The sequence below is a fragment of the Pecten maximus genome, chromosome 5, assembly GCF_902652985.1.
Source record: "Pecten maximus chromosome 5, xPecMax1.1, whole genome shotgun sequence".
Taxonomy (NCBI): Eukaryota; Metazoa; Mollusca; class Bivalvia; order Pectinida; family Pectinidae; genus Pecten; species Pecten maximus.
The window spans coordinates 29,255,958-29,279,004 of record NC_047019.1 but is presented as its reverse complement, the minus strand read 5'-3'; the positions used below and the strand labels follow the sequence as shown (position 1 = coordinate 29,279,004).

At 37.3% G+C, this 23,047-nt stretch overlaps 1 protein-coding gene across 3 annotated transcripts in view; it reads left to right on the top strand.

Annotated features, from left to right (window-relative positions):
* LOC117327742 (dual specificity protein phosphatase 14-like) overlaps nt 1-23,047 on the top strand; it is a 38,295-nt gene that overhangs the window by 2,000 nt on the left and 13,248 nt on the right. The window contains exon 1 of one of the 3 annotated variants that reach the window (XM_033884870.1): nt 16,268-16,394. The exons of 1 other annotated variant lie outside the window; for it this stretch is intronic. The gene's annotated coding sequence lies outside the window, so the exon portion shown is untranslated. Of the gene's footprint in view, nt 1-16,267; nt 16,395-18,355; nt 18,913-23,047 lie in introns of those variants that run through there. One more of the 3 variants, XM_033884869.1, reaches the window with a different exon arrangement.

Genomic DNA, 23,047 nt, shown 5'->3' with positions numbered 1-23,047 from the left:
GTTTGATGGGTTTGACATTGGTGATGTTTGATGTTTGATGGGTTTGACATTGGTGATGTTTGGTGGGTTTGACATTGGTGATGTTTGGTGGGTTTGACATCGGTGATGTTTGATGGTTTTGACATTGGTGATGTTTGACGGATTTGACAATTGGTGATGTTTGTTGGGCTCAACATTGGTGATGTTTGATGGATTTGACATTGGTGATGTTTGATGGTTTCGACATTGGTCTATTTGATGGGTTTGACATTGGTGATGTTTGATGGATTTGACATTGGTGATGTTTGATGGGTTTGACATTGGTGATGTTTGATGGGTTTGACGTCGGTGATGTTTGTCATTGTTTGATAGGTATGACATTGATCTTGTTTAAAGGGTTTGACATTGATGATGTTTGGTGGGTTTGACATCGGTGATGTTTGATAGGTTTGACATCGGTGATGTTTGATGGGTTTGACATCGGTGATATTTGATGGATTTGACATTGTTGATGTTTGATGGGTTCGACATTGGTGATGTTTGATGGATTCGACATTGGTCTGTTTGATGGGTTGGACATTGGTCTGTTTGATGGGTTTGACATCGGTGATGTTTGATGGGTTTGACATTGGTCTGTTTGATGGGTTCGACATTGGTCTGTTTGATGGATTCGACATTGGTCTATTTGATGGGTTTGACATTGGTGATGCTTGATGGGTTTGACATTGGTGATGTTTGATTGGTTGGACATCGGTGATGTTTGATAGGTTTGACATTGGTCATGTTTAAAGGGTTTGACATTGATGATGTTTGATAGGTTTTACATTGTTGATGTTTGATGGGTTTGACATTGGTCTATTTGATGGGTTTGACATTGGTGATGTTTGATGTTTGATGGATTTGACATTGGTCATGTTTAAAGGGTTTGACATTGGTGATGTTTGATAGGTTTGACATTGGTCATGTTTGATGGGTTTGACATTGATGATGTTTGGTGGGTTTGACATTGGTGATGTTTGATGGTTTTGACATCGGTAATGTTTGATAGCTTGGACATTGGTCTATTTGATGGGTTTGACATTGGTGATGTTTGATGGGTTTGACATCGGTGATGTTTGTCATTGTTTGATAGGTTTGACATTGGTCATGTTTAAAGGGTTTGACATTGGTGATGTTTGGTGGGTTTGACATTGGTGATGTTTGACCGGTTTGACATCGGTGATGTTTGATAGCTTGGACATTGGTCTATTTGATGGGTTTGACATTGGTGATGTTTGATGGGTTTGACATCGGTGATGTTTGTCATTGTTTGATAGGTTTGACATTGGTCATGTTTAAAGGGTTTGACATTGGTGATGTTTGGTGGGTTTGACATCGGTGATGTTTGATAGGTTTGACATCGGTGATGTTTGATGGGTTTGACATCGGTGATGTTTGATAGGTTTGACATCGGTGATATTTGATTGATTTGACATTGTTGATGTTTGATGGGTTCGACATTGGTGATGTTTGATGGATTCGACATTGGTCTGTTTGATGGGTTGGACATTGGTCTGTTTGATGGGTTTGACATCGGTGATGTTTGATGGGTTTGGCATTGGTCTGTTTGATGGGTTCGACATTGGTCTGTTTGATGGGTTTGACATTGGTGATATGTTTGATGGGTTCGACATTGGTCTATTTGATGGGTTTGATATTGGTGATGCTTGATGGGTTTGACATTGGTGATGTTTGATTGGTTGGACATCGGTGATGTTTGATAGGTTTGACATTGGTCATGTTTAAAGGGTTTGACATTGATGATGTTTGATAGGTTTTACATTGTTGATGTTTGATGGGTTTGACATCGGTGATGTTTGATAGCTTGGACATTGGTCTATTTGATGGGTTTGACATTGGTGATGTTTGATGGGTTTGCCATCGGTGATGTTTGTCATTGTTTGATAGGTTTGACATTGGTCATGTTTAAAGGGTTTGACATTGGTGATGTTTGGTGGGTTTGACATCGGTGATGTTTGATAGGTTTGACATCGGTGATGTTTGATGGGTTTGACATCGGTGATGTTTGATAGGTTTGACATCGGTGATATTTGATTGATTTGACATTGTTGATGTTTGATGGGTTCGACATTGGTGATGTTTGATGGATTCGACATTGGTCTGTTTGATGGGTTGGACATTGGTCTGTTTGATGGGTTTGACATCGGTGATGTTTGATGGGTTTGGCATTGGTCTGTTTGATGGGTTCGACATTGGTCTGTTTGATGGATTCGACATTGGTCTATTTGATGGGTTTGACATTGGTGATATGTTTGATGGGTTCGACATTGGTCTATTTGATGGGTTTGATATTGGTGATGTTTGATGGGTTTGACATTGGTGATGTTTGATTGGTTGGACATCGGTGATGTTTGATAGGTTTGACATTGGTCATGTTTAAAGGGTTTGACATTGATGATGTTTGATAGGTTTTACATTGTTGATGTTTGATGGGTTTGACACCGGTGATGTTTGATGGGTTTGACATTGGTGATGTTTGATGGGTTTGACATTGGCGATGTTTGATAGGTTTGACATTGTTGATGTTTGATGGATTTGACATTGGTGATGTTTGATGGGTTTGACATTGGTGATGTTTGATGGGTTTGACATTGGTCTATTTGATGGGTTCAACATTGGTCTGTTTGATTGGTTCAACATTGGTGAAGTTTGATGGGTTCAACATTGGTGAAGTTTGATGGATTTGACAATTGGTGATGTTTGTTGGGTTAGACATTGTTGATGTTTGTTGGGTTTGACATTGATGATGTTCGGTGGGTTCGACATTGTTCAATGTTGATGTTTGATCGGTTTGACATTGATGATGTTCGGTAGGCTGAACATTTATGATGTTTGATACTTGGGACGGAATTGACATTGGTGACGTTTCAATAGTTTAACATTGGGACTTTCTTGGTTTGACAGTTGTTGTGTACATATCCTAGCTGTGATATTTATAGAAAGTCTACGGATTGTTGTTTTCATTGCACCATGTAATGTTCCTTGAATGTTTCCCACTGCCGGTACGGTTCGTACTGATTACCTGTCATGTACCTGTTGATTACATGTAAAATACGTTTTAAAAACGCAGCCTACTAAGTCTTAATCAATTCTTGGTTCCGACCGGCATTGATGAGGCAATTTATTGGTGTGTTGGACTACGTCTAGGCAATCCACCACTTGTGTGCGGATTATAATCTATTATAATGGATTTGTACCTGGAAACGCAATCTCAGGTAGAAAATGAAATATTTACGACTAGCTTCTCAGTTGATAAGTTATCAAATTTCTCCTGAATTAGCGATCGTCCTACCGACTTGGTAGTTACCACAGTAACCGCTGGTGGGTTGAATGTTTAGTGGCTGATTCTGTCTAGATTGAAATTCGGAGAAATACTGACATTTATCATTTATTCGATATCGGTAACTGTTTGATGATGATGATGATGATGATGATGACGACGACGACGACGACGACGGCGGCGGTGGTGGTGGTGGTGGTGGTGGTGGTGGTGGTGACGACACATTGACTTTGCGTGCGGGTGACATAGGAGATGTCAGTTCGTCTAAGGAGCCTAAGATAATTCTTTAGGATTTAGGTCTGGTCACGCCAGCAATCCTGTAATCTCCTTAGCTTGGTGGAACGGACAACACGACAAGATGTATCCGACACCTTTTATACAACTTAATTATAATAAAAAATAGATTCAGTAAACGCATTTAATATCATTGAAAGAACTCCTAGACACACAGCAGTTTATGTAACGTAGAAACCAGTTTATGGAATTACGATACGTCATTCTGCAGTGGTACTAGAACGTAATGATATATATATCATCGATAAAAACACATACATCAACGTTCGTCGAAACGATTGACCAACTTGCGTGGTGCGTGAATTAATGCGAATGTAATTCAGATCGATAAAGACAGGTAAACATTCTTTTGTGGGGACAGGTAAATAGGACAGGTAAATAGTCTGTTGTGGGGACAGGTAAATATTCTGTTGTGGGGACAGGTAAATATTCTGTTGTGGAGACAGGTAAATATTCTGTTGTGGGGACAGGTAAATATTCTGTGCAATCTGTTGTGTGGACGGGTAAAAAACAGGTAAAACAATGTGTTGTGTTACAGGTAAAACATTCTGTTGTTGGACAGGTAAAAACGATACGAATTCATGGCAAACCATGCTTCAAAGACATCGTGTATCAGCCCATGAAAAGCGGTGTTTTGTTACAGGAAGTGTCATTAACGATCATGCGCTTTTCCTCCGTAACAACTTATGACTTGAAATTGCTACTATAGCGATGGTAATAACGGCTGATATGATTACGATGACATCTACTGCTAACAATGGTTATAGCTGCTAATGCTAGAAAACAAGCTAGTGTATATACATGGGCTATTAGTAGGGCAATTGCTAAAACAAAAACTACTGGCAAGTGTAAGTACTGATATGGTAAGGAAACTAGCGATGAAGATACTATTGAATATTAGGTGGACTATGATCAACTGACTACCGTAAACAACTTGAAGAGATGTAATCTATAGAATTGGAGGGTTCGTTATCCTATATCTGTCTTTGGGAAATGTCTCCACCAATCTGACGACTTTGTATGGGGTTTGTGAAGGATGATACGATGTGATGACTGTAAAATAGTTAACATGGCTCGCTTTGATACGATGTAGCTTCTTCAGACAAGTGAACTATCTTTGGGGCTAATAAAATGGCTGACAATTAACCCTCAGTTTTGTCATTACATATCTCATATATGGAGGTAAGAAGCCCTGTTAAAGACCACCCGTTGTGCGTCCCTATGTACCACTGATATACATGTATATGAACTTCTATATAAAGGCCACATTTCTCTGCTTCCCTGGATGGCCGTTATAGACGGGGTTGACTATATAACTGAACTTGTGTCTCAGTTCCATACATAGCGATGTAGATCTCGTGTGTCCCATGATTCAACTGGGTTATGTTGTTTTGATTTCTTGTATGTCGTGGACATTAAATTTGGTACCGGACTTCCTCGGCTAGCTCAGCAGCATCTGACCGTCTGCTACAACTGGAGACGAAGCAAGAAGCTAAAGTTGAATTTGTAAAAAAAACAACAACAAAAAACATAATGTAATATATTGATTTTGCGTAAAGGCACGTAAGTCCATCTTTGTCTACGGAGGAGGTAATGGTGCATTCATACCAAAAACAATTATAACCTATGTATGTCTGAGAGAAAATGAATAATAGACTGTCCGGTTCCATTATCAACATGCCTTTGTTATTGGAATGATATACCGAATAGGTCAACTGATGCAAGTCTTTTATATAGAATAGCACGGGTTTAATGGAGAACACTCTCCGCTGATTGGGGTTTTATTCTCCCGTTAAACGGTTGTCGATTATTGCGTGCATGTTCGGTAACGATCGGTAGGTAAGTAATGACCGATATCTGCTATGAAGTGGTTGTGGCTAGCAGAACTATTCTATTGTGTTGTCGTATCCTGAAGTCATTTCCTTATAAGTCAGTCTACGTTAAAGTTCAATGAGACCGTAAAAAAATATTAAATGTTTTTAAGTCTATCCTTGTCATAAAAAAAATTGACAGTAAATGAGTAACGTGGCGTGATGATACTGTAAATGAGTAACATGGAGTGATATTACTGTTAATGAGTAACATGGAGTGATGTTACTGTAAATGAGTAACATGGAGTGATGATACTGTAAATGAGTAACATGGAGTGATGTTACTGTAAATGAGTAACATGGAGTGATGATACTGTAAATGAGTAACATGGAATAATGATACTGTAAATGAGTAACATGGAGCGATGTTACTGTAAATGAGTAACATGGAGTGATGATACTGTAAATGAGTAACATGGAATGATGTTACTGTAAATGAGTAACATGGAGTGATGATAAAGTAAATGAGTAACATGGAGCGATGATACTGTAAATTAGTAACATGGAGTGATTATACTGTAAATAAGTAACATGGAGTGATGTTACTGTAAATGAGTAACATGGAGTGATGATACTGTAGAGTAACATGGAGTGATGTTACTGTAAATGAGTAACATGGAGTGATGATACTGTAAATGAGTAACATGGAGTGATGTTACTGTAAATGAGTAACATGGAGTGATGTTACTGTAAATGAGTAAAATGGAGTGATGATACTGTAAATGAGTAACATGGAGTGATGTTACTGTAAAGTGATTTGTCTTTGCTTTACAAATCGCCAAAAAGATTTTTTCTAAACAATCCGAACGACTTAACTCCAATGGTCAATAGCCTATGATAGAAATCCATAGCCGCATACCTTTTTCATTACAAGATGTATGGGACGTTTCAAGTCTCAATCTGCCCTGCCAGTTTTCAGCTATATAATCTTAAACCCCATAGGAAAAGTATTTCTTCATCAAGTATGCTGACTTCCAATGTTAATCAAGGACTGCGTCTGTTCTTTATATCAACTTGATTGAATTCCTGGGGAATGTGCAATCAAGCTAGTCTGAAATCTTCTGGTCGGTAACTGTTACCAATGAAGCATTCTATTCCCTGATAGTTATATTAGTTAGCTATATGGTTAGGTGTGATACATTACATGAAACATGTTGTGATCAACAATTGTTTTCCTGACGTCACATCCAGTTACATGTTAGTATGCAAGTACATGTATAGTTGGTTGCAAAACATCTTGAAGCATTAATATCTCTCAAACCCCACCACATGATGTGAAGGCCAACGCGTCATTTATTTGGCCCAAACATGGGGTTTTCTCATTGCAGTAATGGCTTTGACAACCTGTATAATACAGTTATAGATACATCACCGATGTATATCTCTGTGGAATTTATGTCGCGATATAGTGATGTTATACATGTATAATTACAATACGTTATAGATACGTCACAAATGTATAGCTACTTAACTGATATTCATGTATGCATAAACCGATATTCATGTATGCATAAACCGATATTCATGTATGCATAAACCTTCGGTTCACTGCAAATGAAAACTCTATAAACCGAAGATTGAACTATCCGGATTTATGTAAGGATCGCTGTATACTTTCGTTGTAGATTTATCCATACATCTCGTTGTTCTCTTTTGTAGATAGTCAAATCTCAGTAACCACAACCCGATAGTTCCTTCCTTCTGTCTGTAGCTACAGCTGTCATTAAACCTTAAACAGAAGAATAACACGCATTCAAACGAGAACTGCGGCCATGTTGTTCTAAATACTTAAACAAGGAGAGATCGTGGTTTCTATTGAGTAAACACCGTTTTGTGTTTTGGTTATTTTTTAAGTTGTCGTTTTGTTGAAATATCTAGCTATATAAAAGAAAAATGTTTGTCTGGGCTCTTATCTCCGAAACTAATTGTCACTGGCATTTCATACTTATAGGTTTACCTTATTTATTACGAATTGGTCATCTGTGGCCGTGCATTCTTAGCATATAATGTCACTTCCGGTTGTGGACTGTAATTCGCCGAATTGTCTTGTTCAGAACAAATTTGTCCCTATCAACATACCATTGCGAGGGACTCGCTAGAAACTTGCGACATTGTATTACTAACAATTCAAAATAAACTTCAGTTGGTTATAAATTCAACCAAACCAAACCTGAATCATTAATTAGATCGCGGGGGGGGGGGGGGGGGGGGGGGGGGGGGGACTAAAGTACATAGAGCAATCCCCAGATTGTCTGGTAAATGTCTGTGCATGTTTTATTATAGATATCATTTCCTTGTGTGGTCATCAGTGTAAACCGGTTATAAATGGTATGGTACATATAGCCGCGTGTTATAGCGTGTCCAGGAAATTGAATTTCAAAGCGTTCTCTGAGGCGAAAGATAGTCACTCCATGCCGTCTTTGTGCTCTTTCACACTTTTATCACATCTTGTATTTTCGCTTGAGAAATATGTTGGTTTTTTTTTCAATATGATGATAGGAAGGGTACGTGATATTGAACACACACCTATTCAAATCTTGTTATAATACAAGGGACCGACAGGTATTGCTCCATATGTAGATTAGTTTATACATTTCTATATAATACGCGTGTACAATAAATTGTCTGAATTTCTTATATCAAGGTAACAAACATCCTCCATACCTGTAATTAAAATCCCAAAGCTATCTCAGTTCCGAATGGCTATAGAACTCCATAACAATCAATAGATGTATAAGTAATGCACGATGATACACCACAGTATTTCATTTTTAATTCCAGTATTTGGATCGTTACCGATATTGAGTGGGGTCGTTTGAGTACAAAGTTCCTGTCACGGATATTATATTTCCATGCTTGATAATCTAGATCAATAGCAGACATTTCTTTAGATGTAACATGATCTGTTTCAAATGTTTTAATAATTACAAATTGATTTTTACAATACGAAACTGGTTACGTCAGAATGACGTTTGTTAGAACGACAACCAAGTGTTATATGACTGAAACAAATGACGCCTCGGTCCATGTTCCACATACATCCGTTAATCTGTCAGCCTGTCATGGCGTCGCTATGGATCTGACAGTACGCCCGGAGACCAGATATCTTTTTAATGGTTTAGATCTGATAATGATGGTTTATATGGATGGTGATGTTCCTCTCCTGTACTTATGGTGTTGTCGGCATGGACATGTTTCTGTGCAAATCAGGAAATAGTCACGTGATCATGACCGACTTATTTCAATGTACATAAAACCATTATAATACATTTCCATTTGATTGGATATTACATATATACCATACAAATATTTTCTATGAACGAAATCAGACATTGGAAGAGGAATCCTTCTCTGAATTTCCTCACCAATTCACAACACACGGAAACAAGCGTCAGCTGGACCTGACACTGGAATATAACCCGGGGACACATATTGTTGTCCTTGACGACGTTATACAAACAGTCATTCATTCTCCATGACAACACATGATAAACACATTTGAAGAAATAATGATAATGAATCGGTTTGGTGCCTTATTAGTTATTCAGTCAATTGTAGCGTTCACTATCGCGGAATTCGCTAGTGGGTGTGTACATATAGAGGCAGTTATAGATACATTCGACATGGAACGTCATATTTGTTTATTTTATCACGATCTGAATACTTTTGAATTATTTGTAAATTATTTAGTCAAAAACAAATTACTTGTACATTGAAAACTTAAGTGAAAAGGTTTCGTCTTTTACACTGTACATTGGACAGGTTTTTTTTTTTTGCTCCGGTGGTATTTTTCAGCTACATTGGTGTTCAAATATAAAAGTAAATTAACCCAAATCCACACTAAAGGCGTAGGTGTGTTAGGGATGTAATAGAGATGTAGCATTGCCTTAAAGCATTAAACAGCAGTGGTGCAAAAGATATTAGTACCTTTATAACAGAGTCTGATACGGAAGAACTAAAGTGACCATACAGCTGGTAGGGGGCGACCAAAAACAGGACTGGCAATATATCAAAATAAATGCCAAACGGAGATGCAAAAGACCTATAAATATAATCTTTACCATTGTCAATAATTTCATAGTTTTCAATATTGCATTTCAAATGAACATCATTACGCGTGTATATTCTGATCCGTGTCACTATTTCAGATTGAATTAAAAAGTTACAAGGAAAGGGAGTTCTTAATGGAACATTTCGTGTCCGAAACCCTGCAGGGAACGGAATGATCCAAGCTCCTTTCCTTATAGACTAGGAGAATCTGAGTATTTGTATACAGTCTGCTGTTTGTTGTACATTTTCTATGAGTAAAGATATTAACTTCGCCGTGTGACATATCGGAGGTGATTTTATTATAATCAATGACACATTGACCAGGAATTTAATAGACTCGACATAGATAATAATATCATGTATTTAATAAGCGATCATCAGAAAGCATTCCGGGGATATGCTGACAAGACACAATAACACCTTGTACACAAATAACCACTGACGTAAGTGCCTGGTAACTTACTTAGACAGGAACCACACACACGTGTTTCTCATCTCGACTGGGATGTAGCCTGGGTTCCTGTATAACATTCCTGGTTGGCATACATTTAGTCCAGTCGTACCGCACCAACTAAAATATAGAAGGTGTTTGTAGGCTGTGTGATTGTTAAGAACATAGCACCATTCTCCTGGTGAGATGGATCGCCTGATCGTAGTAATGGTAAGCGTGCCACGTGCATTGTTTCCCTTGCTACACCTTGTGGTGTCCCAGTATAATCACCCGATGACTTCCTTCTACCGAGCTCTGTCGCCTCCGTGTAAGTGGATACACATGGTATCACAGTACCAACAGACTGATACTATTTATCACACCAACCAGCAACCATCTTTTTTACTTTGTACGCAAAACATTTTTTAGCAGAAAATTTGGAAGTTATTTTTGACTTTGGGAACATGGTATACATGTATACGTATTTGTGATAGATCAGTCCGTTCTAAACGATTCAAAGAACTGCATCATTTTGTTTTTCTTTTGTCTCGTTTAACCATTTGTAAGAAGCAAACATTTGCATGACGTTGGGCGAGTCCAGGAACAAAGTTGTCACAGATGATGCAGAAGCTTTTCCAACCCATATAGGTTATTCTTATGTAACAATTACCAATAACTTTATATTCAAAATGTAAAGATATATGTATATATGACATATAGTAACACAAATGACGAAAGAAGACGAGTTTATGACTCGTGCCAGGAGAGGGCCTCGAACTCACGATCTACGGCACCCAATCGCCTAGCCAGAAATACCCACAGGTTATACCGCTGCGCCATGTCGACTTTCTTAGTAAGAACGTTTCAATGGCGCAGTGATAGTCGGCCCGATATCCTGACATGATCATTATGGAAGTCGTCTATTAGATGATATGAAAACCTGGATCGCAATGTATTTACATACAAGGATGCGAATTGTACACATGTTATAAATATTCATCACAGTACAACTACTACAGGAAATTTAAATCTTTTCCTTCGGATCACCAACACATAGTGTATATGATACATTGTATATATAAATATTGTTTTTTAACCCCATACCTACAAAGAATGACTATCAAGACATTACACCGATACTAAATATGACACCCGGATACAATGTAATGTTGGATGTATGTGTTTCTCAGTTGATTGACAGTCGACATAGAGACGTGTATTGTAGGATGTACATTTACAACTCTTTGAATAGGAATCCTATTGTAGTGAGTAACGTAGATAATAAGACGTGGATTCTCTGATGTAGCAGGTGGTAGGTCACATTAGGAAAGGGACAATGACGCTGATACATATTGACGTCACACGGGTACTTAATGGCACGTGCAGCTTTCGGTACACACAAACGTGTGTTCTGTGATGTACCACTATCGTTTACTGAAGAGTATTGTGAAAGCAATGCCAAAATAGCTTATCACAGGTCTTCAAACAAAACATTGGAGTAAATGTTATTTTTTGCCGTTGCTAAATAGCCATCAGCAATTAGTGTAGTAATTGAGATACTGTGGTGTTTCCTACTAATATGTTTATTTGGGTTGATAGTACGACAGTGAAGCCTCAACCTAAAATTGCCTGTTCAGCTGTGTGCGCTTATATTCTTGTTTAGACATATTTGACCAGACGCTCGCGTCTGGGCATTTCTGACCGCTGATTACCTCCAATAAACATTGTTTTCTGAATAAATAAGTTAATTTACATTTGTTGTTATCCAGTGTAGGAATGTGACGCCAATATGTGAGTAAGTCATTTATCATTCACATTGATTGTCTGGAGCACAAGTCTCTTGTCTGTCAGAGGGGTCACACACCGCAGAAAGTGTCTTGGGGCTTTATCAGAAGGCATTGACCAATGGTCAGTGGGTCAGTGCTACGTCTGCCAAAAAAACCCTTACGAATCCATGATGGTATCCGTATGAATTGCATCACTCAATTATGATTGGGGTGGTCAGATGTTACCATCCGTCATGGCGATAAAACAGTCTCCGATTTGTTACAAATGATTGGGGATGAATGTAAAATATTTGTGATTTAACTCCTTAATGTGAACTGACTTCTGCAGTTTAAAGATAAGAAAAAATAAGCTAAAATAAATCGGCGATATTGGTATTATTATGCTTTCGAGACAAAAGTATCCGTCAAAACCTCTCAATGTAATTGTAGAAGACATAATTTATTTAGTAGGCAAACTGATTTCCATTGAGTAATATGTCTTTATTACATTTTTATCACAGAGATATGAGAAATCAGCCTGGTAAAAACATTGCATCACTGTGATGATATAACTTCGTTAATCAGAACGGCGCTTTTCATTCACCGCATTGAAAACCGCCGATTTTTCGGATCAGATCAAAGATGAAGCGAAGGTAGAATAAGTGGATATTTTGCTGCATTTTTGCGATATACATTCCAGTTTTGGATGAAATCCTCATTTGACTATAGTTATGCGTGCAAAACTTACCAAGAGCAGCAGAAGTTTGAACTGCGTAGACTAGCCTATTCAAAATGGCGTCTTTCTCCCGCGTAACGTCATATGGACCGATTCTTCTGCTGTTTTCGACGCAAAGATTTTTTCACTTTCATTTGTTTTCCTCTTTAAAAATGAAATAAAAAGAAAATTGAATGGTGTCCCCTTGCATATGACATGTATTTCACAAGTATAACATAATATCGATATATTCTGTCATATTCGTGAAACACACATGTTGTATTCAATTAACGAGAAACCATTCGGTTTGTATATACAGTATACGTTAAACAGTATAGAATTGTTCTATGCCTTGACTATTGACCTAATCAAAGGCATGGGACAACTGTTTTATCATCACAAGATTCAGTTTTCTAGGTTATTTGCAATGTGCCCTGAGCTCCACAGAAAAAATCTAATTCTACAATGTAGACTATTTTATTCCGGCTTTGGTTCATTTTTGGCCTCGCAGCCCGCTGTAGGAATTCTTACAGACCGTTTGATAGCATTATTTGTGTGAGCCAAATCCTTGTTTTCAATTAAATCAAACTAACCCGCTCGAAGATTTCTTCTGTCTTCGAATTAAGACATACAAATTTTCGCCTGTCAACAGTCAAAAACGTTGGCCGGGCATTTTTTTAGCATTGACAGGTTTGTAACTATGATTTAGCAATTTTGCTGGGAAACAGTCGAAAATACTTTATTCACGTTTACACAAAGAGTCGGGTAACAACATATTGCAAGAACCCCAATAATTAATAAATAAGGTTTTCCAAGTTTCGATATTTAAGGACTTTGTAGACACTGTGTTCGGCTTGTATTACGCTGTTCATACTTAAACTGTACGCAAATAATGTGCGCAATCATCAGGAAAGTACATGCTTCCGGTATCCAGGAGTTGGAGTCACTATCCGCCAGAGGCAATATTCATTTCCCCGAAGCTACTCTGTGTTAACAAAGTGAAACTGACGGCATCCATGAATAGAAAATCCCCAGACACTTTAGCATATTTACTGGTCAATACAATCAACTTAGACTGCTTGCTAATTGTCAGTGTATGGCGAGACGTAACACTGTTAAAAAGTAGCGGAAGTAAGGGCAAGAAACTCTCTAACAGGTTAGCTCGGATGTTGCCTTCAGACAGTTCTTTTTTTTCAAATGTTGCCCTTTGACAGCTCTGTCGTCTTCTGAATGTTTCTTCAATTGTCGCCCTCCGACGGCTCTATCGCCTTCCGAATGTTTGTTCGTGTGACCTAGAACACCCTGGTCGTGGACTAAAAAACTGTATCATGGCCGGAAATTACTGCCTTGAAATTGTAGCTGAAATAACGCACGTCGATGTAGCAATCTTACATCACTGATATGAGTCGCTGATATGTTTCATATTAGTTTTACTACAAATCGGTTTGAAGTATTGCCATATATTTCAGCTCAGTGTCTCATTAAAGAAGACGAACTGACTACTTCCGATCATTATCCCTACGTGATTAATATGGACGTATTTCCATATCTTAATGACTGGAGAGGAACGTCTTTGTCACTTCAGCTGGTTATTGACGCTCTGCTCCGTCCTTAGATATTCATTTTAAAACTTTAAAAATCAAGAAATTCATTCGCTAGGAACATTGTGGAGCTTAGAATATTCTGTCTAAACACTAACCGTGACTCTAGATGTAAACATCAAATTATGTCTGCCACGATTAGCCTGTGGAATTCAGGTCACCCCAGTGTCACACTGTACCCCTCATTGTTTGGCCTCTAATGTCACGTCATATTGCATTGGTGTGTTTGTTTCTGTAGTTCACTGCTTATTCGCCTCTTAACTTAAATATTATCATCTGACATTTCTATTTACAGCGAACGCATATATGAAGTGTAAGAAACTTTACTTAAGGCAATCTAATAATGCTTTTCTATTGAAAAAAAAACACCGTTAGCACTTCTGAATTCGGGACTTAATACCACTAGAAATAGTATCCTCGCTCAAAATCATGTGTTTCTCATCATGTTCGTACGTTTGTGAATTAGTTTGGAATATAGGTGTGCAACTCCATGAAATGATTACACATTATGAGATAGTCCTTTCCGATAGTGTTAGTATAACTTAGAATTAACTTAATACAGTCTTTGGTTCAAGTCGGTACTTCTAAGGTTTATATTATCTTCATTATTGAAAATAGAATCGTCGAAATATTTGTTTAGATCATCTCGGCTTTATGCAATGCTGTAAACAACCACACCGAGCCTTACACAATACCATTACCATCTATTGGCGGCTATTTTTAGACTGTTTTACACGTCGGTATCTGGATTTGTGTAATGGTGTCAGCATTTTCCGGGGACGATCCGTCAGGTTCATTAAAAACATCATAACATGCGGTTTTCTGTCTTTAGTAAAAGATATTTAATTCCATACCAAACAATTTGTTTAATGGGAATTTACAAAATGTCTATTTGATCGTTGGTGACGGTGAAAAGTATTCCCGAAAGGGGTTCATATATCTGGACTTCATCTAATACCGAGAAATATAGGGCAAAATAAATACATAATGTACTCTAAATTGTAGGCCGTAAGATCACCCCGGAATCGTTATACCTCTAATGTGATGCGTCTCGTAACAGGTTTCTAATGACAAAAATGTTGATTGTTTCTATTAACGTAATCATTATACAAACAGTCCAATGCTATGTGGATAGTATTGTATATCACGTATCAGCGGTTTCGATATTCGCTTAGAGACCACCAGAGTTCCTATACGGAAAGCGTTAATGTATACTGTAGATTTCCTTTCATATTAAAAAAAAACTGCCAGTTTGTTAAATGTCCCTTATAATATATTAAGCGAAAAATGATGAAAAATGCAAAACACGTACGTTTTAAACATGGCACACTGTGAAGATTTCACAATCACAATGCTCTATTGACCGATAAATACCTCTTCATGCATTCTGCGTATCCAGGTGGATGCGTACATGATGTCTGAATCCTACCTCGACTCTTTGTATTCTTTGTTGACGTCCTCCAAAGTGACGATTTTCTGTAATCATTGCCCCATTTGGGCGAAGTTGTGTTTTGAATTTGTGGTGTCCATCTGCCCTTACTTCCTTGTCTACTACTGATGACACCGTTATTTCCTTTAATCACTGTCCTTAATACATTAGAAATCTTTAATCCAGTCGTGGCTGGTATTTTATCCCCCTGAGTTACGTCCCAGTATCTAGGTCTGGATTTATTAGTGAGCTAATGTGCCTTCTTCTACTTCTTTCATCATTCGCCTCCAACCCCACTTCCGGCCTTTGTATTGAGACCTATCAATTCCTATCCGTTACATCTTCCAGTTATGCCTTATAACCACTTGCTCTCTTACCGTGTCTTTATTAAAAGCCTGACATTGCAATTCCTGTGCTTTCAAAAATGGAATGAGGTTTGAGCATATAATGTGATACCATTTAAACTGGTATATGCCTTGAGTTTAAGTCATAAAGGATGTAGACGAGTTCGATTGTACGCGGGTGGAGGGTTTTGCATTGTTTTATGTTGCACTCAGCAGACACATGGCTGAACAACAAACAATTTGTCTTATAACATATTACAATACGTCTTTGCAGCAGACGACATCACCGTGTACAAGCATGCATGTTAACGACGAAATTTATCAATCTACGCCCTCGCTCTAGCTTGATAAACGAGTTTGTTAATTTCAAACCACACTTTGGCACGCTACACTCTGAACTACTTAGCTTTGGAGATTAAGATTGACCTTGATCTCCTGGGGAGCTCAGTGAAAAACGTCGTGGTCCTACGGGTCAGTATGACGACTGAGTGACAGTGAGCACAGTTCTAATGATTGAGCTTTAACAATGGGTGTCTCCTGTACCAAGGCTATGTCCAGTTTGTTAGGCCAGCAAGGTAAGAGGTACAGGTTATTTTCGTAAAACATGTTTAGTCTTTAGTTTCCTCGATCGATTAAGGCCAGATTAAATACAGACAAATCCGACATTTACTATGGCCGGGTGACCGTTTTCCTACATAGAAAACAAACGCCCAACTGTTGCATTGTTTTATTATAAATGTCTGTATTCGCTATTCACACATGACCTTGGTCTCGTGTGTTTATTATCTTGTACCAGTAATTAGAAAATATAATCGTTTTTGGTTTAACGTTTGGTTGGTAAGTGATTATTTTGACAACAGCTGTTACTTTTCGTGTTACCGTAATCATATAGATATAGGCAAGGCATGTTTTGGTTTCACCTGGTCACGTGTGACGCCATCAGATCTGTATGATACCGTCACGCCGCACATCCCTAGTCCATGTTCCCACTGCTGATTCAGGGACCAACCAGCCCTACAGTACAGTTGGCCTCGATATCACGTGGTGTATATCTAATCACAGTAAATGTCGCACGTGATAACACATGCACGAGATAAACAGGAATGTCGTGGATGTATGAACATAGATAATATGGCGCTGGTCCTGATCCTTTTTCATACTCAAACCGCCCGGATGTCGTGGGTTCGATCTCTCCCGCTCAGTACCGATTCATTAACCCATTCTGTATTGTGTGTTGATAATGTTTATTACCAGTGAAATATAGAGAAATATTAATCAGTTCAAATATTGTTTTTTACTTTCATCCAAACACCAGTGAATATGCAGAATAGGAACAAATGTATACAATAGACCAATTAGAAAGCTGGCATTCATGTACGTTCGTATCGGAATGTGCATGGATATCAGTTATCTTATTCTCCCAAAAGTGTACAAATATCTTTTGAGGAATTAATAAAAGTCAAATATGCAGAAAATGATTAATATTGCCTTCAGTAAATAACAGTTTCAGTATCTGTCATCCGTGCTGCACAGTCATAAGTCCTAAATTAGCCTCATTTTTTAAATATATTTGTAATAACATAGGCCACTTTCAATTATTTTCTGTGTCCTAAGTATCATTTCCTAAGTATCATGTCCCATGTCTCGGGTATCGTGGTCCTTCCTCCCAGGTATCAGGTGTTCCTGTATAGGAAGGTGATCTGGTATAGCGTGGAGCACGCCATCTCAAATGGTCATTTATATGATATACAAATGTACGTTTGATATGTCTACGAGCATCTCTCGGTTTGAACCTTAAACCCTTGATAATGTTTATATGTATTTATATATGTAAATATATCTTGAAACAAAATACACAGACCAGACAGGGGAGATGCATATTTTAATTATGATGCACCTGCAGGTGTCACTACTTAGTAATGTACATATCATAGAATTTAATAACAGTTACAAATACAACAATTTATTAAGATAGCACGTCTCATGTATGTTTGTTATATGTTTACCTAAACTGGATAACTCAGAACACATGTTGTATTCATGTAAAGAGCTTTCTATAAAAGCGTTTGGTCAAATTAAAATACCAGATCGTTATAAAATAAATCTACCAAAATAATATGGAACTTATCTCAAGTCTCTCAAATCAGATAGGTTACAAATCCTGTTTCTACATACATCAACATGATGTTTTCCATCTGGTTATGTAGTTTACTAGATGGTATGCGAGTGAAAAAAATAGTTTCAACTGATTTGCGCAAATAAAATTGAACGCTATATAGATAACGTAGATATATAAACGCCTGTAATGAAGTGAACAAGGTGAATTTAGCTGTGGCTGAGGGTGTTGCAACCTAGGGCATAATTCGGTAAGGTCATCAATTTATCTTTACAATCCTTGCCCGCACTCATGTGAAGCGTTTGTCAGGGTCGTTCTGCTTGGGTCGTCCAGTTTAAAAGCTTCCTTTCTTATGTACTAGCAGTCTCCAGCTCTTTCAGTGATGACATGGTGTGAATAATTTGTGGACGGTAGTTTCAAGGGTCACCTGTAATTTTTCATCATGCTAGTGTGGGCTTTGAAAACTATCATCAAAACCTCCGGCAATGAAAGTTTAAGGCTGTCTAGGAATGCCGCTCATTCACTGTTTCTGGACCTAAGTCCTCTCCGAATACACGTGTGTGGAAGAAGCTTCTAAATTTAGTAACTCTCCAATCTGAGTGGGCTGTGTAGCATTCTGACTTTTGCTCTTCCGTCTGTTTAGTGTGTGTTGAAAAGAGGACGATCAGAAAATCTATAGACTGCACTCTAAAGACTGGACCGAGTCGGTGGATATTCTCAGTGCTGGGTACCCGCCGTATAAGTACACACATACCCATGTGGTTCCATAAACTGTATACCTAGCTGACTGGCTAGCTAACCTTCGAGTTACTTACGTATGTTTATAAACACAATTTAAATTGTGGAGTTGTACTTTGGAAACATTTTACACATTACGTAATCTCACCTATGACCATGCTTACGGAATAATATAATATTGTGTAGTGCTTCATAAGTGGGTCTCGGACGTTTCTCCTAATCGTATTGTTTTTCACAAGGTAAGTATTTAATGTCAAAGTTATATGTGTTATTTAGAGTGACGGGTTACATATAAACTACTTTGACCTTTGTAGTTGTTGGATGTATAGAGTTTATTGTTTCCATATCAACATTTGTATTGTTTTCAGTATACCGATACATTGTTCCTATACCTAACATCATAACAATGGAGAAATGAACTATACCTACAATAAAGGTGCTATTCAGTTGGTGCGTTGTCCGTATTTATATACGTACTATATACTTATATACGTTACCGTATGCATATCGACAATTGATAATAGCAATATAGGGCAGTCGGCCAAACTTAAAACCAATGCTGGTTAAACATGTTAACTTTTAACCTCGGGTTACAAAGTATTGTTTACTTGACGTAAAACACTAGATCCTCTGTTTATATATTCTGTTCGTGTATATAGACATGTATATCTCTCAATAGGTACTAAATATAGACAATAGCTAATCACTTTACAGGTAAGCCGTCATATCGCATGTCGGGGATATCGTTGAAATTTAATGTTTAAAAAATATCAAGTTTGCATATCTTTCGGAGACGGTAGTGGTGTATTTAAAATTAATTGAGCAGACCTTTATGTGGTTATTTCTGTTATCGCTAGTCTTGTGTTGATGCCCTGTTAAATCCTGGTAATCACTATATCTATCTATCAGTAGGAGTGTTAACCATGTCGGATAATACATTACCTCTCTGATGTTGTGCCAGCAGTGCTACGTCATACAGTTTATGTTTGTCTAATTCAGTATGTGTATTCCGGCTCTGATTTCCCTGTCAGGGAAAGGTATTTCTGTTTACATAGTTGTTTACGTTTAACGCGTGCTAGGTCATATATCAGGTAGGTTATAGTTAGTGATTCTCGGTGTTCGATTAGATGGTTTCTTTTTTATATAAATCCGGAATATGATGTTAAAATGAAGACAGTGGTACCGAACACGAATTAAAATAAGATATTGGTCTCGGATGTAGGGAAGGACCTTGTTCTGACAGGGAAGTTGTAGACATTCAAAATCTACATTAATACATAAATAAAAAAGAATATAAGGAAAATAGTTTGATATGAATCATTCACATTTTTTGTATCACACGTCGTGTCTCCATTATTGTGTAAAGAAATTATTTAAAAATTACATAAAACTAATGCATTATGGTAAAATATTACTATACAAAACGCATAGCTTGTAAAGGGTGAACAAGTATCGCCAGAATAATACCTATACCATGTCTAGCCAGCCAGATATGTTTCAAGGCTGTCTAAGCGCATCGGCATTACACCCAAGACATTTCATCCAAAAACTTTTTTTTCGGTTTTCGACAACAGTGAGAGTAATTGTATTGTCTTAGTAATTTGATTGCAAACCCCACGTACCACATATCTGTAAGTACAAGAGTTGATGCATTGTGACATCACTTATGTAGGGCACGCCTTAGAAGTTGTCCTTTTTAGCCTGGAGGTTGATAACCTTTGTACTGTGTTTATTCTGTATCTACAAACAAGATAAACGGACGAGACTAAACAAACACCATGCACGTGTATTACATGTGCCGGTGTGACAGGAAGACATGGCGTTTTCCTATTCCGGGAGATGGTTGTGTACCATGTTTTGGGAGGAACGTCTCTCCGACATGATTGGTATGACATTCATTATTATTATTCGTTATTTCGTTTGCAAGAATTATATATCTTAAGGTTATTCACACAAATTACAAGTATCCGTAATTAGGACAACGTAATTAGGTTGTCGGTATTAGCAAAGAGTACTAAAAATTAGTTTCACGGCCATATCCGATGTAAAAATCGATTACATGGCTTTTAATGGAAAATATGATTACATTCTTCATCGAACACCTGTCACACAATGAAATTTATTATTTGCGTTTGCTAGTTGACCGGAAGTGACCGAGGTAATCGGAAATTGGATTTATATCTTGATTGGTATATCAATTTGATAAGATCAGATTCGTAATGGAAGCACGATACCCGTCCAGAAATAGAAACTTCAATGCTGTATTAGCAAACATAGGGATCCAGGTTTAACGCTATACACAAGCTCGGAAAGAAAAGATTCTAGATTAAATCAGAATACAGTTCTGAAATTTTCCCTATTGACCTCAATAAATCCAGCTTCCGAAACTCCTAACACTGATTCGATGGAAATCCCTGGTAACTCCGTCTGTAACTGTGTATAGTACCCCGCTATTGTCTCTATTCGACATTCTACTTGGAACACCTCACGTGGGATATAAACAAATATAATTGGAATTTCTTTAATTTGAAAACGGTTTTCTCTACTGCGTTTAATTTTGTGTTCCTCGGATACCGTGTTTTAATGTCACAAATAAAATCGGATTTGAGATGTTATGTGAGGCTATGAATAATTCAGCGGATGTGGGCTGGCCAATCTTGGACCCATCGTTAGGAACCATTGTCTTCCCGATAAAACAATGGGTTTATCGATTTCTCCTACAATTACAACAATCAGCAGCATCAATTAATATAAATAAATAACGAGAATGTAAAGTTTATGTGTGTTTAGAATTACAGATAAAGATTGGCTCCCATACGATCGATAACCATTAAGATAACTGTCTTCACAATTTAAAGGAACGACACAGAAATGCTTTATAATACGCTGTCTACTTATATTAAATAGATATCTAATAGATGGGAAAAGTTTTGGAAAAAAATATTTCAAATAATTGTGCGTTCCTGGAACTGTAATATTACCTGCTAATATTTAACATGGTTACTTTTAAAGTGTCAGTTTGCGTCTGTATAACGTCGATAATTTGGGAGATACAAAACTTTTTGTTAAATGGCGATGCTACTTGAATATGGTATATTCTTTGTGATTGTAATCATTGTCGAATAGTTCGTACTGCTTCTACAAAAGTATCAAAACTTTCTGTCCGCAAAATCGGTTAATATTTTTTTCTGTTTTAATGGCCAGTATTGTTTCTGATCATTGTTTAAACACTGAACTATTTATTTCTGTTGTAATTGTCGACAATACAACTTCGTTGTAGATTTGCCATTCCATGTCCTTCGTCGTCCTCGGAACATTTCGTCTTTTTGTACATTGTTTGCTTTTTTGACATTCTAGTTCTCATTGACATATTGCTCTAAACATTTCCATTTTCTGAACCTTTCGTCTATCTATATATCATTATGCAGTGATAAACGCAAACATCCTTTAAATGCCAAATAAACGGTCTGTTAAATAAACGGTCTGGTAACTGACCTGTAACTGAAAACACCATGATGGTAAACACATAATGTATTGACTTGTATCCGGAGCCGTCCCTGTCTTCAGACAGATAATGCTGTTTATAGAGATTTCTGGACTGTATAATTCCATTGTTACTGAAAAGATATCCTACGTATTATTAAAAAGTCATCAATGAACATTCAGGAAGGATTGTATAGACATTTCACAAGTAAACAACACATTAAATGTGTATTTAGTATTGATAAACATCTAAATAATGAATGTAACGATAATATTTCCACTATAGTGTTAAATACCACAAATTATTGATTTTGATTGACCAATCATAACAAAATTTTACCATTACTGCAGTCGCACGTTTTGTTTCCCGTTTCCGGTAATACGACAGTAGAATAAGAAATGTGATACATTTACTTTGCTACGAAACCGATAGTAGCGTTAATGGGAACAGTATTGGGTTTAATACTAGCATGCCTCATGCAGAGTTGTTAAAGAGTGACATCATTCAAATGATTCAATGATCAGATTGATAATCTTCTCACTTTTAAGCTGTAGAAAGAAACATTTGTGACTTTTTGCTTTAAATGTAATAGATATAACATTTAACGGTATAGACTTATATATTTGTCATTTGATCTCACTTGTAATATCTTCTGGTGGTATGGAGTGTGAACTACTCAAGGTGTCTGAGAAGTCTGTGTGATGAATTGATCAACTTGACTGTTGTCTGTTTCGTACCTTTAAGTCAACTTCGTGAGGGAATATTTTCGTGTCTGGCTGAAAACCAATGAACTGTATATATATATATTAGAAATAAGATGCTACTGGAATTCATATGGACTGTGGATGATTAGCCAAAACATTACCGACAGGAATATGTAGACTGGTATC